At 34.7% G+C, this 20,344-nt stretch overlaps 1 long non-coding RNA gene across 1 annotated transcript in view; it reads right to left on the bottom strand.

Annotated features, from left to right (window-relative positions):
• Nucleotides 1-14,797, bottom strand: part of LOC148223388 (uncharacterized) — a 91,939-nt gene extending 77,142 nt beyond the window's left edge. Inside the window, exon 1 of the long non-coding RNA XR_015804327.1 lies at nt 14,560-14,797. This is a non-coding gene — a long non-coding RNA (uncharacterized LOC148223388). The remainder of the gene's footprint in view (nt 1-14,559) is intronic.
• Nucleotides 14,798-20,344: the final 5,547 nt, after the last annotated feature.

The following is a 20,344-nucleotide window of genomic DNA, read 5'->3' as shown; positions in this document are numbered from 1 at the left end:
GTCTTCATATCCTTGTTTGAACAGCTGCTGATAACAAGATAAAGGTCTGGTAAATTGCAAAGGAGAGGAAAAGGATATACGAGTCAAAGCCTTTGACCCTAAAGATGCTGCTTCAAATTCAGTCTCAAAGAGAACTGACTGAAAGTCATTATCCTCTAATGACCGTTCAGCTTATGTAAACTTGGTTTTATGCATCTCACTCTGAGCTCCTGGTAAGCAAACACCCGCAGCAGAATTAAACCCCAATGAATCTTCTACAAAGGTCAAATGTATAACAAATCATGAAGATAAAAACCCACTGTCAACCATAAACCCGCATTTTTAGGCAATGATTTGAATCAATGTTGAAGAAAATGAGGTAAAACTGACCAGGAAGGATAAAACAGTCTGTAGTTCAACAAGCCATAGTGAAAACAACACCACTAATTTGGTGTCTAGATCACCAGTGCAGTATCTGGCATTAACATCAATAAGATTTTTTTTACATTTGAAAGAACTAATGAGCTACTTACTTCAGCTTGTTTTCTTTTATATTTGCATGAGAAAAATCAATCAATATATAGTGTGTGATAAATAATATTCAAAATAAACTGGATTTCTGTTAGAGAATTTTTCAGCCTATTCTATTCCTATTCAACAAAACACAGGTTTTTTCATCATTCTTGCTAAACTTGGAGCAACCCACTCCTGACAATCCCTTAATCATAATTTTAAAACCATATGATGACAAACATGAAATTTCAGGTGGCTATATCTACAAAAATCAAGTTACTCACTCAAGGCGAGAAGGACTAATTTCATAGTACTTTTTACCTTCATATATCAGATGATATCTGGACTTGAGAACTACAAATAACTATTTGTCTGTCTGAGAAAATTTGAAGGTAACAGTTAAAGAGTCAAAAGGATGATCTGTTCTCTCCTGCAATGCTGCATTTATTGTCTTATTTGCATCTAAAAGCTATACTGAACAGTGGGGAAGGAATTCATAAACTCAGTCATGCTAAATCTCACACTTCTTCAGAAAAGTCTAAGTGCAAATTTTATCCAGCATTTTCAAAAGTTTACAAAATCAGTAGCTCTTATGGCTTTGATGATAACCAGTGAAAGTTATTGCATGATTTCCTTAATGTTCTTTCATTTATTTTATTTCATTCCTTAATGATTCTTCATAAGTCTTGTCAAGATACATCTTAACTTGGGTACTGTGCTATTTTCTGTGAAGACAGAGAAAAGACAAATGCCCACATTATTTTCTTTTTTCCCTCCTTTCTTCCCCCCACCCCCTTTCATTTTTTTATCCTCAGTAAGTTGAATACACAATAGTATATAGAGAATAAGATCTTGGGAAGTAGCCCTTAACCACAGAAAATAGAGTTTTATAAGAAACAAGGGAGATGAGAAGAGCATTTTATGATTGTTGGCATTACAACTTGGACTGTTAAGAGCAAAGTGATGTTCTTGAGCTCATATCTAAGACTCTTTTACAATCTTACAACATTTTTCCTTCTGGAACTTTAATCATTCAACACATCCAGTAGCAGGGCCTCTTAAGTCCATTGCAGGTAAGTGGAAAGACTTTCTTTTAGACTGACTTATGAATCAACGTGAACTCAAGAACAGCTCTGAAGTCCTGAATGAACCCCTTGTTCTAATTATGAAACTGCTTTATTTCCCACCTGTAGTCAAAGATCAGGACATTGAAAAGTGTTAACTTTGTGCATCATACAAAGAATTACTACCCTTGGGACTTGGCTCATCTACTGACTGGTGACATTTCAACTGTTTCATCAATATTTCATGATGTTTCTTATTTCTCGAAATATTTGCACTTTGCTTGCTCTTGTTTATTCCCTAGCACTCTTCTACATCCTTTGGAAATAACTGGGAATATATGTGACAGATGTTTTCTGTAGGATATCATAAGGATAACTCCTTAAGCAACTGAGCCATGGATGATATAAAGCAAAACTAAGACTGTATATAAGACAGGGTCATAGCAACACAGAAGGAGAGAGATATGACCTAACACATCTGTCCCTAAATTTCCACTTGGTATTGCTACAAGTGCTGATAATTTTGGGAGAGAAGGAGTTGATGACTCTGCTGAATGCCAGGAAAGAATCCACAGGGAACAGCACAGAGAGAGGTGCTGATTATGCAGTTAGCACTTAACAAACACGAGGTACAATGTTTTATGATTTGAAATCAGTGGGTCAAAGAGAGTGTTTGACACCAGAATTAATTTCAGGGATTAATACCAGGGATATGAGGTATAAATATTGGGGTTGTTTCTCTCTCCTTGCTCTACCTTTTCTCTCCCCAAAAAATGTCTGTTTCTCAAGACAGACAAATGTTGAGAGCAAGTTCAAAAAGTTTGTGGGACAAAATGCTGGTCGATGATGATCCACAGAAAATGACATCCAACAAATTAAAGACATGAGTCAAAAGCAAGATTTGGAAGGGTAAAAAGGTCATGCTCTTGCAGAATTCCAAGTTCCTGCTTTCCATCACATTTTTATTATAATAATTTTTGCATGACTGTAGCTGGACCTCTCATTTTGAAAGCTGAAGAAAAAGTTGCTAGCTGCAGTTTGACAGGAAACCCTCCTCCTCCAAGCTCAACAATGCCTCATAAAAATATCAGATCACAGATTAAAACAGAATGAATGACTTGAAAGTTCAAAAATAACAAGTCTTGCCTCAGTATGTCTGGTATTAAAAATAGCTTTTAACCTGCTTAAAATGGAAAGATAATATTATTTCTATTCTCATGTTATTGCTCTTTCTCCTTTTGATCTAAAGCAGAAAATTGACTTTAAGCATTTACTAGAGATGATCAAACTGTGTCTAATGGACCCTTTTGGTTAGCCATACCTATTTGTAATAATTTTTTATATATGAATGATATATATAAAAAATTATATATATATATATATATATATATATATAATTCCAAAGGCTAATTCACAATTCTAATTGGTGACATTTTTAATATTTCTTCTTTTATTATGTGATACTAGTATGCATCCTCACAAACTCTAGATGCTACTTTGAATTTTCAGCCAAGTCTTCTGCTGGACTGCACTTACACAAGGTTTACAAGAAGACTTTGAGTTCACTGGGGTTGTGTATGAACATAGACCACAATTTCTTACAGAAACAAGAAATATATTTTTCATGCTAAAAACCACCTCAAAACAAATCCAACTTTAGATTATTTTCTGAAAAAGTTTATCTAATATAAAAGGTGAGTCACTGACACTAGAAAATGCATTTTCAATATCTAATGTCCCTTCTTATTTGCAGATTGTCCATTTTCACAAATAGTTCCATGACTTAAGGACTGATGTATCCTGTAATCTACCTTTCAAATTGTAATAGTTACAATTCGGTATCTCAGCATCATAACTTGCCCTCAAACCTTCATGGCCTATTTTTGCATTCCTGGTTCAACCAGGTTTGGTTGTTTTGTTTTGTTTTGTTTTGTTTTGTTTTTATTAGATTAAAATATTTCATGGAATCTATCTTTCCTGGACTAGATTTTTTTTTGTTGTAATGAATGACTAAGTACAAAGTAGATGCAACTTCAGTGGAATCTGAATACTGAGATAGCTGCCTCTCTGTCTTCATTCTTGCAATGTAAAAAGTGCTGGTGGTCCCTCAAACCCCATTATTTAAACTTCATCCTTAAGTGTGGGACATGACAACATCTTGTCTATGCTTCCCTCAAAAAGTTGTTTTGTTTTGTTTTGTTTTTTCTTTTTTTGATGTTTTTCTATAAGTATTTTCACTGTCTTTATATCACTGCTGAAACTACTCACTATCCCAGTCGCCTTGGAAAGATCAGAGAGAAATTAGGAATCTGCGATGAGATTCTGAGAGCTGAGATGAATATTGCATCACATTGCAGAGATCCTCTGGGATCCATCAGGCTCAGTTGTAGGAGTGCAGCATTCTTCATCTGATTGTCAACCTGAAAACTCTGAAAACACATCTGATTGGAAATTCACTTCAAAAATCTCCCAAAAATTGGTCTAACACCTCAACCTCTGATGCTTTTTCCTGTTGCTGAATGCCACTAACACGGACATTTATGACATTCCTAATCATGTGATTCTTCTCAGGAAAAGGATATTACTAACTATTTCAGAAGGGAGTTAAACTTCATTCCTTTAAGTGATCTAATCTTTAAATAGGGAGACTTGGAGCAGAATGAGCAAGCAAAACCAGACCTAAGCAGCTGAGTAATAAAGCTTCCTCTTTCAAGTTTAAATCTGAGTCCCTATAGCCTGGCACTTTGGAAAGAGAAATTGCTAAACGGGTGGGAGCGACCAGAACAGTGTGACATTTTTTTGTGTTCTCCTACACCTACGCATTTGAAGGATATAGAAGACTGCAGAGAGCTGTAATGCACTGACAAACTTATAAATGTGTAGGCTTTAATGTGTTTCACCCTTTAGTAGCTATTGTAATGGTCCTGAGACTTAACTCCTTGCATTAAATTTCATGCAATTTATTCTGATATTTTTTTTTCACATACTAGTAAAATAAATATTTCAGATGGCCAACACAAATTCCATTTCTCTTTTAGGCTGAAGAACAAATGGTTAAGAAGGGGGACAGAGTTTAAGTTGATTCATTTTAGATGATACATAACACGTACAGTGACAAGGACACATTAAGTAGGAGACAGCTCTTTCAAATGTGTCACTCCAAAGAGATGACTCAGATACTCTCTTAGGTTGCTCTTTTACTGCCTTCCTAATCCACAGCCTAAAATCACAGCATGCATGGTTACAACCTTCACACCTTAGCATACTGACAAGATCTTGACAGCTTTCTTTTTGAAAAGTTTAATACCTTTTCCACCTCCTAGTAAAAAAGCTGAAACTGAAAAAAGGAAACTGAAAAATAAAAAAAAATAAATATGACAAACTTCACTTGTACATGACTATGAGCTACACCAAATTCTCACAGTGGAGAAACATATATCACTTTCAAAAGAAATTGAATTTCTTATTTTGTTCCATTAGCACTTGATCTATGTGCCTCCTTTTATAAATAAATGCAGTTTTTACAAACAGAGCTGCCTTCAGTAGGGTCTGGTTTATTTTTCTCTTAAAAAAGACAAAAAATATTTTACTTGAAGCTCATAGTAATACAGGCCAATTACAACCTCTTAAGCAACCAGCTAAAATTACTGAAATTGGTTCCACAGTTTCAGAAATTATGGAATCCTAGAATATCTAAGGTTGAGAGGGATCCATAGGTATTATCATGTCCAGCTCCCTGCTCTTTTAGTTATACATAAAACTAAATCATATGACTAAGATAGCTGTTCAAATGCTCCTTGAATTCCCTAGTACATCCCTGTGAAGGCTGTTCAGTGATGGACCACTCTCTCAGTGAAGAGCCTTCTCCTGTGTCTAACCTAAACCTCCCCTTTGTAACAAACCTTGCAGATTCCTTCAATTCTTTCAGGTCCCATCGCTGACAGCCCCGTGGGAGGAAGCCCAAGCTGCCATGAGATCACCCTTCTGTCTCCTCCAGGCCTAACATGCCAAGTGACCTCCAACCTTTCACAGGCTTGGTTGCCCTCCTGTGAACACATTCATAGTTTTATTGCTCTTGTACTGAGGTGCCCTGAAACTGCCCAGAGGATTTGAGACAAGGCCACACGAGTGCGGGGTGGGACAATCACCTACCTGACTGGCAGGCATTGCTGCTCCTGATGCACTGATACATTCTTGTTCAACTTGCCATCAACCCAAACCCACAGCTCTCTTTGCTTTCCAGCCTTTAATCCCCTTCTTTGTATGCATTAGCAATATTACCCTATCCTGGGTGAAGAATGCATCACTTTCTGTTAAATTTCAGACAGCTGGTAATTACCTAACTTTCTAGGCTTTACAGATTTCCAAATAAGCATCTCTACATTTGAGGGAGTCCACAGATTCTCCTAATTCAGTATCATCAATCATTACAGTTTACTTTTAAATCTCCCCAACAGTCCTCCCTGTCACTTATTATTAGCAAGCTCTTTTATTTGCCGTTGTAGTCTACCGTCTCATAAAATGTTGAAATATAAAACTTTTTAAAAGTCTGAAATTCTCTATGGGCTCATCTCACAACACTTTCCTCCATGTGTTAGTACATAGATGAGCTTGACAATTAATGAGGATTTATTAAAATTGCAATTTCATTGCTAACACTAAGCTTTTCCACCTTTTCTGGTGGAATACAAGGTTTTCCTATTTTGTCAATGTGTTGAATCTTTTACTGCTTTGCAGTTTGATTATAGCAGGAGGACTCAGAATGATTGCTTCCCACTATTTATAAGCATGAGTAAGCATGCTTGGAAAAGCAGCATGAGGCAGGAATAACCCTTACATTCACAAATTACTTTTTTTTTTTTTTTTTGTATTTTAGCTTGGTCACAGCTTTCCTTCCAGTATAGTAGGAGCTGCAGCACGTTTGTGCTGCCTATCATGTGACTCCAAATCTTTGAGCTGTAAATCACAATGGGTCTCTGAACAGAACTTTACAACCTCTGCATTCCACAGGGTCTTCTGTAGCACAGAGTAGTGTGCAGGATATAGCCCTCAAAGCTCTGTGATTCCATTCCCTCACTTGTAAAAGAGAACCAAAATAGATGGTTGCTGTGAATTGCATTTTGTTAAATATTTCTAGCATGCTTCAAATCTGGGAAAGTTTTTACACTGTCATTTATTTATTATCCTTGTCAGAAACCAGTGTGCTGTTTTTCAGTAGCCATGCCCTTATGCTCTGTGTAGACATAGACAATGGAAAAAGAAACCAGCTGTGTTTTACCAACTTCCAAACACCTTGCTGGAGAAATCAGCAATAAAATCACTATAATGAATCTTCTCACTCCACTCTCCATTTCCATGCCAGTGAGAATTTAAGGTTTACTTGAGACAAGAATTCTATTTGCCTTATGTATCCTAAAACATGTTTATTTATTTTTTGAAATCAAATAACTCTCCTTTTAACCTTGAACATTCCCCAGTCCTGAACCAGACAGTCTTGAAAAACAGGCCAGTCAATCATGGTCTCTTTCTCATTGTGGGTAGGGGTAGTGGGAGAATAGAAAAAACTTCAGTCACTAAATCCTTTCCACCCACAGGCAAAAAAAGTCTTCACTCAATTAACTAACACCAGGTGCACACTTGAATGCATCAGAGGTATGTGGTATACTCACTGGCTCTGTTTCTAACTTGGCAGACAGACATGAAATCTGCCCCTGATTAGCCTGTTTTACTGGACCTGCAGTGCAGGGTGTCTCCCCTCTCAAGAAAATATTTTATGTGTTTCTGTGCAAATAATGAATGCCTGACAACGCCAGACCCAGCATACCCCGTGCATTAAAAGGAATATCCTTTTTATGAACTCATTTGTCAAGATCAACCAGTGGCAGCAGCTCACTGCAAAACAAGAAGCATTAGCCATGAGTGACTAGCATTTTGGGCAAATGTAGAGAGTATCAGAGTCCATCTCCATGGTGGGGTTCAGACCTTTATTGGTATAGGTTCCCCACAACTTTGACTTTTCCCCCATATATTTTGACCCTGACAATTTTTGCTACTAGACAAAATATTTCTAAAAATATGTGGCCAAAAAATTCCAGACATACACATTTCAACCTCTGAATGCAATTGATGTAGCTCTTCAGGAGCCTGAAAATCCATCAGTTCAATTTTTATCTTAGATGACTGAAGCACCAAACATTCCTGAAAATCAGATGACAATATTCATAAACTTAGCCTGAGTACAAAGAAATGAAGACATCCAGGATTAACAAAAAACTAAATATTTTCTCCTGGTTGTTCTTGTTATTTACTAATATTTCAAAAGTGAGGTGAAAACTGACAAATTTGTGAGCTCTTTCTGAGCTCTTCCTGATTTGTGTGACAGCCAAACTCTTTCATGTAAAGCTATTGGTTTATTTTCTTGTAGCAAAGTGGATTTACCTATAACTGCTACAACAAGTACATGGAAGAATTTATTGTTACTACAAAGCTGAACCACTTAAATAAATAAAATCTTTTCATTCAGGATTTCTACCTAATATTGGTAAAAAGAATTTTCTCATTCTTTTAAGGCACTTAAAAACATAGATGATCAATACATGGACTAGAAGAGAAGTTATAGCACCTGAATATAGCCAACAAAATGAGATTTTTAAGTGATAAAATTGTAACAGCTGTGGAGTTTTACTAAGTTTCCCCATTCCATGGATACAGATTTATTAACCTATTGCTGTTATTCTTTGAACTATTTTCTCTGCTAGTTTATGGTACCTCAGAACACCAAACCCAAAGCAGAAGTCAAAATCCTTATTCTTCGATTTAGTCACTTGAGAGGGATATGAATCTTGAACTTGGCCTTCCTAGAGATCTACCACCTCTTAAATCAACAGCTTCTCCTTTCTTTCTCTCTAACTTGCAGGTATTGAGGACTATGTTTTAAAATCTCAAAGACTTATATTCACACTATTTTATAAAAAATACATCTCTCAGACAAATTGAGTCCAATACAACCCAACCTACTGTGCTGTCTGAAATTAAAATATAAACCACATTCCATGTATATCTATTTTCCTGTAGGTTCTCCTAAAGAGGTGGGATTTGAATTTTTTTCCTTTAAAACAGAAGAACAGAAGATTGATCATCTCAAATATAATTCAGTCTAGAATACTGTTGTCCAGTGGAACTAAGCATGTGGGCCCAGGAAATATATTAAAAATAGGGCAAGAATAAAGTGATACTTCCATGTCATAAAATCCTACACTGCAGAGATTTTACTATTAGAAAATTGCTGTATAAGAAAGTTTCAACTGAACCATTCTATTTAGTACAGCCAAGGCTGGATCTGTTTTTAATTAATTTAGCTACATTTTAGTTATTACTTTTTTAATAATACAAGAAATCCACAATTTTTTCTCAATGAGTTCTACAGCTTAGCTACATATGTATGCATGTATGTATAAAAAGACCCCACCTTCCTTTGTTTTACTTTTCATTTGCTGTCAAGCAACATCAGTTTGTTCTCTCTGCTTTTCCTTTTGTGAGGGTGTATAATTTTCCTTGTTCATCTTAATTAGTGTAGTCTGTAGCGTTGCTGTGCAATTGCCTGTTGCTATTCACTTTGTCTGCTAATTCTTTCATAGCAATTTTCAGATGCAGTTGAATTTGGCTTATTTTCCTTATAAATGAACTGAAAATTCTTCACAATATAAAATATGAAATGTTGTATCCAAATATGTAATATCACATACAATAAGCTTATTGTTTATCAAGTAGAATGTTTACATGCACTAAGAGAATTCAATGCATTGTGATCTGGACATGAAAAAACCACCGTGCACAAGAACTTTATTACTTTTGGTCAACAGAGTGTTCACCAAGACTGAGATTTTAAAGGGGCATACTTCCTGTTAAATAATATTTGAAAGTGGAACTATTCATTTCAGTCTTTATCTATCTTCCCTACACTAATCCCATACTGGAATTTTTCCCAATATTAGTATGGATTTTGGATGTACAATCAATTTTGGCATCACCACTCGTCATTTTTTAAAATCTCCACTAACATCAGACTTTCAAATATGTGCCTTATTTTGCCTAAAAGAGGAGTTGTTGTTGTGTTTATAAGTAGTTGTAAACTACATTCTAGAGGTTATGAAAATCTAGAAAACATATTTTCTCTGAGGTATAGTTGGCACCATTATTGTCTCAATCCCAACATTCATTCCCTAGTTTTTCTCTCTGCAGTGACAGTTTGAGAACTATTAAACAGCTAAGGACAACAAGCAAATGCAGAGAATGAGTCTTCTGAATCAGTTTATATTCCAGGGCAGCATAAGCTATATCCCTAAATAATTATTTAAGAATTTTACACCTTTATAAGTCATTCAGGAGCTGGAAAATATATCATAAAATAATTTTTTTTTTCAGTGAGCCACCTTGTAGTGATTACAGTGATAAAATAAGTGATAATATAGATCACACAAATACCAAGTAAAAAGCAGTAGTCAACTTTTGGATCACATATTGGTAAATGTATTATTTCAGTAAACCCAGGGCTAGTTTATGCTAAGAGCCATTAGGAATTCAAAAGGATACCAACTCTTCCACCTCCCCTTACAATAACATCCATATGGCTTTCTACATATTGTTGCAAATTCAAATCACTGAGGAATTTCATGCAGTGCTTTTATCCTCTCACCTAACAAATCATCTATAAAACTAAGTACCCTTCACATGGTATTTGTATTAAGGGGTCATCTACTGTTTTCACAGACAGCTATTTGTTACTGGCATGTTTAGTTTCTGCATATAAATAGCACAGATTTATAATCAAATATTTTTTTGCAAAGTCAAAACATTTAGAAGAACTGGATGAAAAAGTGATTTGAAGCAAGTCTTTGCCATCTACTTTCCCACTTCTCCATGGCCTCTTTTTAATGGTAGCAGGCCATCTATAGATTTCTAGGAATTATGTGCACATCTACCCTGCCCACAGGGCAGATAAATCAGAGTTTATGCAGTGTTGTTTGAAGACTCTTTTATACTCTTATTAGTAGATATAGAGGAAACAGAGTAGGAGGGAAGGAATAAAAGTCTGCTGACTCTGCAGGTTTCATCCTGTAAGTTCAGGCAGTTTGCCTGACCCTCCCCACCCCCTCCACTAATATATGTCAAAGGTGACATCTTTGCAATAGCTAGGAGTACTTTTTTCCTGTGCTTTGTAAAAAACATTAGAGCAGATGAATGAGTCAACCAGTCAGGGAAAAGATAATTTGAGATTTGTCTCTTAAAATGGACAATAGAAAATGTTTTTGTAAATCTGGAAAAAAAAGAGAAGGATATACCAATACTTCCCACAGAAATCTGTGGTTAAAGGACTCTCAGAATAAGGTGTGTTTTCATCTTTAATTCAGTTGTTCTCCTTTGAATTCTACAGCTTTAACCAATGAGGTTTAGAACATCTATGAACTTTTTCCCCATAATCTCCTAAGGCAGAATGCTTCACTTTTAGCCACATGTCGCATGAAGTAAAATCTCCTTTGTCTGGTTTCTGAGCAGATTCTAGAAAACACATGTGATCAGAGCAAAGAGCAGATTTATCACCTGAAGCCAAAACCTCTTGAGTATTCAAATGCTTATCTTCTTCAGAATGTCAAAGGAAGTAAATTCTGGACAGCCCCTCAGAGCTTGTGCTACTATTGTATGTTGCTCATTGTCATTCAGAGACAATTATTAGCAATTATTTCAATTAAAGTTTGGCTAGCTTTTAATTTCACCCGATTATTTCTAAAAGATTTTTTTCTTTTTCACTAGGTAAACACTGCTTAAAAGTGTCAAGACACAGATATTAAACTTGTTCAGAACCTTTCCTTGATTTCATAGCTGTGGATTAAAGGCTGACCTAAAACTCATCATTAAGGGTCATGGAAAATGAAGAGAGATAGAAAGATTTCACATATAGATTTGGAAGCACTTCATGTAACAACAATCTGCTTGCAAAGATGAGCTTTTCTTCCTTAGCTTATGAAACTTACCACTTCTTTTGTGAAATCATCTGAGATAACACAACAAAAGTGTGTTTTGTGAGGAACTTCTCATGAAAAGCACTGCACTATTTCTTTGCATGGGGCCGAGGGAATACAGTGTTCTCTGATGAGTGCAGGCATTGACAAGAATAGATGTGCTCTGGGAATCTGGAGGTCAGGGAGGATGTTCTGCACTGTTGGTGGTTCCAGAGTGCAGGACTCTGACCTGTTTCTTTTCTTCTTCCACACATGGGACATTAATGTTTGATATAGAATTTACTTATTTTAAGTTATTTTAAGTTACATGGTATTTTGATTTAATAGCCAGATGCAGGAATTGATTTGAATTAGAGTGCAAGTACAAATTGTGCTTAGCCGACTGAAGCAATTCATTTGGTTACAATAGAACAAAAATTTCCTGAGCTCATCATCAAGACACTAGACACCCCCAACACTCCAAAACAGCCAGATCAAGATCATTGCTCTGCTCACAGGTCTTTTGTTTGTTTCTGTTTAAATTCTCTATGTCACATATTTCTTTTTTTTATATTATTGATTAATGAAGGGATTAAGAGCAAACATCTGATTTAGCCATTCATAGAGAGCAAAGGCTCCCCTCTGGTCTCCTTTACAATGAGTCAGCATCCTTTAAAACAACCATAATCAGTCACTCTGTACATTCTTCCCAAATTTCATAGCTACATCATCCATGGCCATCTCCTCTAACAGCCTTCTGTTGTAAGGGCTCATCCATCAGTAAAAAGGAGCAGAGAGGAATAAAGAAAAGAAAACATCAAATCAAGATGTTTACTGAGCAAAGAATACAGAAATGAAAACAAAAATTGTTAAATTCTGCCAGAAAATTGGAAATAAAGTCTATTGCAACAGAGGACAATATAAATGAAGGTGAGAAGAAAAGGTCAGATGAGGGGCAGCCATTATTCAGGTCTTTATGTAGATATAGAGGAATGAAATATTCAAAAGGCTTTGGATGGTTTGGCTTATCTGTCAGCTTTATGTTCCTGTGAGAAAACAACTTCCTTCTCTGTGTGAGTTCTACCCCTCTGCTAAACTCCAGTAAATTAATAAGAAATCTTTGTTATACTCATATAGATTAATAATTTCAAGATAATCTGGTTGTGCTTAGTTGAAAAGAAACCTTTTCTAGAGCTTTACCTCATATTTCAGACTTACAGAAATGTGATGATATTCTTGAGATAATAGAAGGAAATTAAAGTGAAGAGGAGGGGTTTTGTTTGTTTGGTGATTTTTCAATTTGCACATCTACAAGCCTTTATCTTTTGTAAACCTCAGATAATTGCTTACACAAAATGATTGTCTACTGCTAAACAACAAAAATAAAGTGTCTAATTGTTACTTTCTTAACATAAGGTCCTGCACTTAAGACACTTTAAGTAGTTGGACAAAAAGACTGTATAAAACTCATCAGGATATACTGTTGCTTCACACACCATCACCATTGTTTGGCCCAGTTGTGTTAGAGCCGAGCAGTTGCTTCTTCTTGTTTTGTTTTTCATTTCTCACTTGTTCTCCCATCTCACCTCCATGTGGCTAACTTTATAATATTTGAAAAATAAATATAGAAATGGCAGCATGTCAAAGCAGTTCTAAATAAATATGGTTTCAAATTTGAGTCAATGTTCTGGCTGAGAGACAAGAGAGACTGCATGGTTTAGCAGTGAGGATATTGGTGTGGTACTTAGAATAGACTGATTCCCTGTTTTGCTTTCTCAGTTATCTCTTCAAGGCTCTATACTATGCTTTCCTATATTGCATTGTAAGACCAACAGGATAAAAATTGTCTAGATTTTATGCATATATAGTGACTACTATGATGGTGTTCAGAACTCAGCCTTGATATAATGTTTTCATGAAAAAATAAAGAAAAAGAAAGAATAAAGAAAATTATGCTGCTGAAAAGCAACTTGTGGATCACTTAGTTAATTGAAATGCTTGAGTTAATATCGAAAAAAATTAAAATGCTTATCACATAGTTTATCTTATTAGAAAGAGAATAAAATTCTCTACTGTGCAAACAGCTGTCAAAATAATTTTTGCCATCTTTGAAACTCTGATGTCACAGAGCACAGTTTTCTCAGCTCTACATCAAATCATATATCCAGCTTCCTAGCAACCTCTATCTGACACTGAACATGCTCAAAAACACACAAAATTACTCCATGTCTCTGCTAATTTCTGTTAGCTCACAATCCAGCTGAACTAGAAGGGAAGAAATATTTAATGATCACATTAAAGAGAAAGACAAATCCACCCAAAATTTCAGTAGTGAGATTTTAAAAAGCTTTCAAGAAGAATTACAGTTACCAGCACTACAAGTAAGACATTTTTGATCTTATTTTAGTGTAAGTATTTAAGTATATCAGTGAAAGCGCCCTAAGCATTTGAATGTTATGTTGAAAAATATTTAGATAGTAAATTTACATAATTCATTGAAATATATTGTACACTTTCACTCTTATTCCTTAGGGGTTACTTTCAATGATATCTGATATAAAAAGACTTACAAGGTCTTTTCTAAGTAGGAAAAAAAGTACAAATTTAGAAATTACTGAAATAATCCTCAAAGTTCCTCAAATCCTCAAATTCTTATCATGGTATCTCATCTAAACCTCTCTCTATCAATCCACAAAGCTCAAAACTAGCACAGGAGTCATAATTAACAAAGTGAATCAGTCAGTTAAGCATTATGTTTCCCTATTTGTTTCTTATTTAAGAATACTACCAAAGTTCTGTAAATATATCTCTTTAATCTTAATATTCATAAATCATTTCAAATTTAATAACTTTCAAATAATTATCATTAAGTGGATTATTTCTGCACTACAGTCTCTTCTATTCACAGAGAATGGATGGCAAGGTGAATCACATAGAACTGTTTTTATTTTTGTTGATTGACTAAATCATTAGAGAAAAATACAGTTTAAAAAAGCAATACTTACTATCACTTGGTTAATCATTTCTCAATATATTTTATGAAGAAAAACCAATTTAGATGTTATGTCCAGGAAGACTGAATGATGAAAGGTAAACAGAGATGAAGAAAAACACCAAGCTTCCTGGAATTTGAATGAGAGCTGTTTTCACTGCATTCAATCAACCAGATTTATGAAGTGTTCCTACATTTCCTTCTCATCATCAGGTCCTGATTCATATCTGTCAGATTCACACTTGGATTGCTGAGATTTCCAATGGGGCTGTGCAGTCTCCATAGGCAGCACTTACCAAATAGGAAGCCTCAAAACCTTTTAGATGTACTAAAAATACTAAGGTAGGAGGAAAGCTACTCTCAGTCATACAAAGGTGTTAGATGACATCTCTTAAAATAACCCATCTACACAAAACCAAGGCTCTTCATTTTTTTGCAGTAATAAGACTGTAAATAAAAAAGAAATGTGAGCAATTAAGATGTTAAACTGGGAATTCTAGGCCTTGCACTGTAATTCCTCTTGCACTTTAATAGTTTAGGTAAAGGTTTTTTACTGTCACTCTATAGGCATATGCAATTAATTCCTTCAATTTTTAAAGTACAATCTATTTACTGAACACTCAAAGCAGGAGGAACTTATATTACTCCAGAATAATATCCTATTCTCCCCAAATTAATAAAATATTAAAATTATCCTGAAGGAACTGAAATATACTGCTCTCCTTTCCAAGGTATGGTTGTGCTCTGTTTTTATGCAGCTTATTCAATTTTCTTAAGGTCTATTTCCAGGTTAGCAAAAGTGAATCAACTCCTTTAATTAGTTTTCTCTCTATTGATTTAGAGCCTAAATCTTTTCCTTGTAAATCATATCTTCCCGCTTTCACATACTGTATCCTTTTTTGAATTTCAGTAGAAATTCCCACATCTCTAGCAGAATTTCCAACTTTTCTAACTGATAAATCTACTACACAGTCCTTTTGAATTTTCTATAAATTTCAGCCCGTTTTAAATATATGGAAGGTCATTTCCAATTCATATAAATAACTTTGTCTAAGGCTTTTGATATATCTAAGAAGGAGACTTTCAAAGACAGGCAGGAGCCAGGCACCTACATTCCACTGATAGCTAATAGGCATCAGGCACCTGTGCCTTTGAAAATCTCCCCCCAGTCAATCATATTTGACAATTATTCATCAAGTTTTCCTACTGTTGTGCTGGAAAAAAAAGTGAGCTGTCACTTTCAAGACTGTTTCTGTACACGAGAGAAGCCAAATCCATATCGATCAAAGTGACATGTTTGTAGTGCAAAATAAACTGAAACATCTATATAATTTATGGCTTGTTATGTTTGGTGATAAACAGGTGCTTTAATTAAGTTTGAGATTCAGAGCCTTTTAAACCTAGTGCTGAATTTTATCACCTATAAATAAAGAGGTCTTTGGAAAGAGGAATAGATAAGCATGAGTATTGATTTTGGTTACAGATGTGGACATAAGTCCCAGCACTTACAGCAAATAATATACTGCTTGTGCCTTTAAACTGCAATTACCTGCAGAATACAGTATGTTCTGTTCTGTTCAAGAGAAGAGAAGGGCTGATGGTGTACAATAGCATGTTTTAGCAATAGAAAAACTTAAGCAAATGCAAAAATACTGTTTTTCCAAACAGCATCTGGATACAGCAGTAAATATGTTGTCATCTATGGGTGCCCCAGGCCCTTTATATTAGAACTTTTGGTAATTAGATTCTGAGGTACTTATACATCTGAAGTGCACATATAAAGTGGAGGTCAGATCATAGGGCAGATTTCGACATAGATACCTCAGTTCCTCTTTCACTCAGAAAGGCTGAAGGCTTTGGGATTCATAGTGCATTTTTATATGGCACATCCAAATATTTCTTCAGTGAATAATAAGCTTTCTTCTTTGTAATTTTGCTTCCTTTTATGTAGATGAAAATAGAGGTATAAATATGGATAGAATTAGTGTTGCATAACTTTTGGGTGGATAAGCTCATTCTACAGTCAAGGCAGAAAACCAGGAAATTGCAGTGAGGATTTCTTAGTACATATGAATAAATATATTTCAAAGACACTTCATGAATTGTCTTTAGGAAGTGCCCATATATCCCTACTGACTACAAGGACAGGTTAGATGCACTTGGAGTAAAAGTTTAATTACTAAATATTAATTACTAAAAATTTGTCAAGGTAGATTGTAACTTAAATTACTTTTGCAACTTTTACAATGACTTTTTGGCATATCTGGACAAAGAATCCAAAATTCTGAACTAGATTTTTATAACTTTATTTTATCTTACTGTCTCTGGCTCATGCATTAATGAAGTCTCTAGTGATGGTATTATTTTTAAGACCTCTGCAGATTTCAGAGAATGAGGCATGTGCAGCATCTCTTTGGCATTACTGGAACAAAGATTAATACAATAAGAAAATATTAAGAACTTAAGATAAGAAAAAAGTTATAAGATAGAAGATTATTCATCGATTACTTTGGGACAGACTTTTGCAGCTTCCTAAGATCAAACCTTGAATCCAATTTTCACAGAGGTTTTCTTTAGTTTTGACTGTTGGAGATGCCTAGTTTTCAGATTTTTGTACTTTTTCAGTCCTGGAAGTTAACAATAAATGAAAAACGAATGAACTGTCTTCAGGCTGAAAATATATTATCACGTATCATCTCAAAAAAAAAAAAAAAATAAGCTTGAAGTCCCTCTAATTCTTCCTCACTCCCTCTCTTTAATCCTCAGACATCTTGTTTACTATAACAGATTTTATGTTGTCTTTCCTTTAAGAGGTGTAGTTTATAGCATGTCCCAAGCTAACTACCTCTACTATAAATAAGATAAAACTGTTGCTAGGTATTGCTGAGCAGAGAGCACAATCATTAAGAGAAACAGCCCAGTAAAGAAGGCAAAATAATGGCTCTATTTGGAATCTGTTTATTGGCTTTCTGCTTGCAAACTTTGCCACAGACATAATACCTCCAGCTCTGAAACAGTTATGCTGTTACTATACAAAACCTGATGAAAAATTATTTTGGAAAAAAGAAAATGCCACCTTCTTCTTTTAATTGAGGGAAAAGAAACAATCTTTCCCCATTTCTTCAAATCAGTGCCATTAAATTTTGAACTTTCAATGTCCACTTCTAAATTTTCAGTACTTGGAAATATTAATGGGCCAGATCTTAATTAACTCATCTCAGTTTTGATATAGCATCTGTTTCTAAGACTGATGAACTGCACAACTATCCTAGGAGTATCAGCCAGCCTGAACGTTTGTCAAATCTGATAGCAAAAAGAACTCTCGTTTATTAACTTTGGCCTGTCACACATTATGCTCAAACATTCATCATGCTTTTAGGTAATTTTATTATTGCTCTTCAGGTATAGATTGAAAATTGTGAACATCTCTTGCTACTGAGACAATCCAGGAAATAAAAAATCAGATTCAGGGTGAGAGTTCAATAAAATTGTGCTCAGCACACAAAACTGAGTTGAAAGGGGAGAACAAAAAGAAGGAATGTTAAGGATTAGGGAAAGATCATGAAAGCTTTGATTGTTGGTGTGTTTTAATTCAGTTATAGAAGCATATGGCAGGTCATTACATCAAATTGGCATGTATTTAATTTTTGTCATATGATAAAATGAAAGGAAGAAGCAGGTAGATTTTTGATGACATGTTAGGATAACCATTTGAAACGTAACTTTTGATGATCCACAGAGATGATAAATTTTGTTTACTCAAAAGGGGATTTAATTAAGGAAGAGAAAGAGACAAAAATCTGTGAAGAGCCCAAAGAATATAAATAGTCTTTTTATTTACTTTGAAACTGATTTTCATTTAATGAGTAAAGAACTTATGGAATTCATTTCCATGTGATAGTATACAGACTATGGAATTTAGAGTATCAGAATCTATAAACATCCCATTTACAAGGAATAATTTTTCATATATCACATTTAAAGGATCTTGAATGGATTCTCAATTTGCATAAAATTCATTTCCTAAAGTTAAGAGATCTCTTCTGAATTGAAGATTGGGAAGAAGCAAGCTCTTACCTATGTCACGGATAGGTATGACCATAGGAATGTGGCAGAAAAAGCTTTTATATTAAAATGGCTCATTTAGAACTGAGGTGGTAGCAGATCTTCAGCAGCAGAATTCTGGGGGTCAGCTGTAAGATTTGAACAATTCAAGCACTCTCAGTACAGAGGGCAATGAAGAAACGAAGAAGTTTGAACTCTCTATTGCTTTATTTTTATTGCTGAGCTGACATGTATCACCTCAGAAAACAGATGATGATACAGGTGAGAGTAAAACCAAAGGCTTGGCTAAGGCACATGTCACTGAATAGCTAAAAAATTGTGGATCTATTTGTCTGGAAGAAAGTTCCAATCTTGTTTATTTTTGCCAAGAGTGCTATTTGGCCCAGGTGGTATTAACTTGAATTTTCATCTTTGATTTTCTCTCTTTTTTTTTTTTTTTTCCTTTTTATTTTAATACAGTACGCTGAAGGCTGGAAAAAGACAGACACCCTTTTTGACAAGGGCGACGTCATGATTAGGCTGAAGAGTTAGACTGGCTACCTCTGCCCAAGAGCCAGTGTGTTTGTGTCTATAAAACTGCATTTTTTTAACACTGAAGTCCTCAAAGTGAATGTGAGAAAATTAAGAATCTTCCTATTGTCTTTATCCACTTAGTTTAACTTAGTTTAACCTAGTTTATAAAGGGATAAATTTTCAAAATTTGGTAATAGTTTTCCGTCTTGAGAAAACTACTATACACAAAGTCACCTATGATAAAAGAATCACCAAAATGTTTTGTTGATGAGGGGTTTTTGGTTTTGTTTTTGTCTTTTGGGATTTTCTTGTGGGTTTTTTTTTTTTTTTTTTTTTCTTTTTCTTGTTTGTGTCTTTTATTGTTTTTAGGAACTGTCATGAAACCAACTGGCATATAGAAGAGTCATTGGATTTCAATCTCTATGTATCTTCTTTATGGTTTATTAAACTAATTAATCTCAGTAGAATGTAGAATAATATGGATAGCATAGTATGAAAAGCAAAAAGCAATCAAACAGCAGTGCTCTTTTCTGGCTTTTCAGTACAATTCACATCTTTCTTTGCACTTCATGCACTTATTAACAACTATGTCATATGTTTAAATCAGTAACATCTTACCAGTAACATAGCACAAACTTCTATCTATTTTGAATGTAAAGAGTAAATAAGAGGAAGAATGGAAAAACAATTCTTAGGTCTACGTTGTACAGTATATTAAGAAATACAAACAGCACTCTTTGGATTAATTACATATTTCGCAGTGAATTCCAGTTCACACTATTGCTTGCATAATACAAAAGGAATGTCCTTTCAATTACTGTTTTTCTTTTGATAGATACTATGGTTAATCGACTGAATCTTTAAAAAAAAAAACAACTCTGTAAAGAAGACTTGGAGTCAGTTTCAATATTGCTGAAGTTGTTTTCATGATCCATTCTCATTTCACCCCAAAAGGTTAGCTTAGTCAACAGTATAAAATAATTTTACAAGTCCTAAAGTTGTCAAAAGGAAAAACAAATATTCATTCTCTAAGATGCTTAATTTGGTTATCCTTGTTTTTCTGAATGAGGGTCATTGTGATTGCTATAAGTTGTTGATTTAAAAATGTGAGATGACATTGGACAATTTAAGAAATACTTAGCTATGGATTTGGCAAAAGTGTAATTTTTTTCTCAGAGGTAAGTTTTTCCTATAGTACATCTCATAGATTTTTTTTTTTT

The sequence above is a fragment of the Sturnus vulgaris genome, chromosome 6 (assembly GCF_052056855.1).
Source record: "Sturnus vulgaris isolate bStuVul1 chromosome 6, bStuVul1.hap1, whole genome shotgun sequence".
In the NCBI taxonomy this organism is placed as follows: Eukaryota; Metazoa; Chordata; class Aves; order Passeriformes; family Sturnidae; genus Sturnus; species Sturnus vulgaris.
This window is presented reverse-complemented; position numbering and strand designations above follow the sequence as displayed.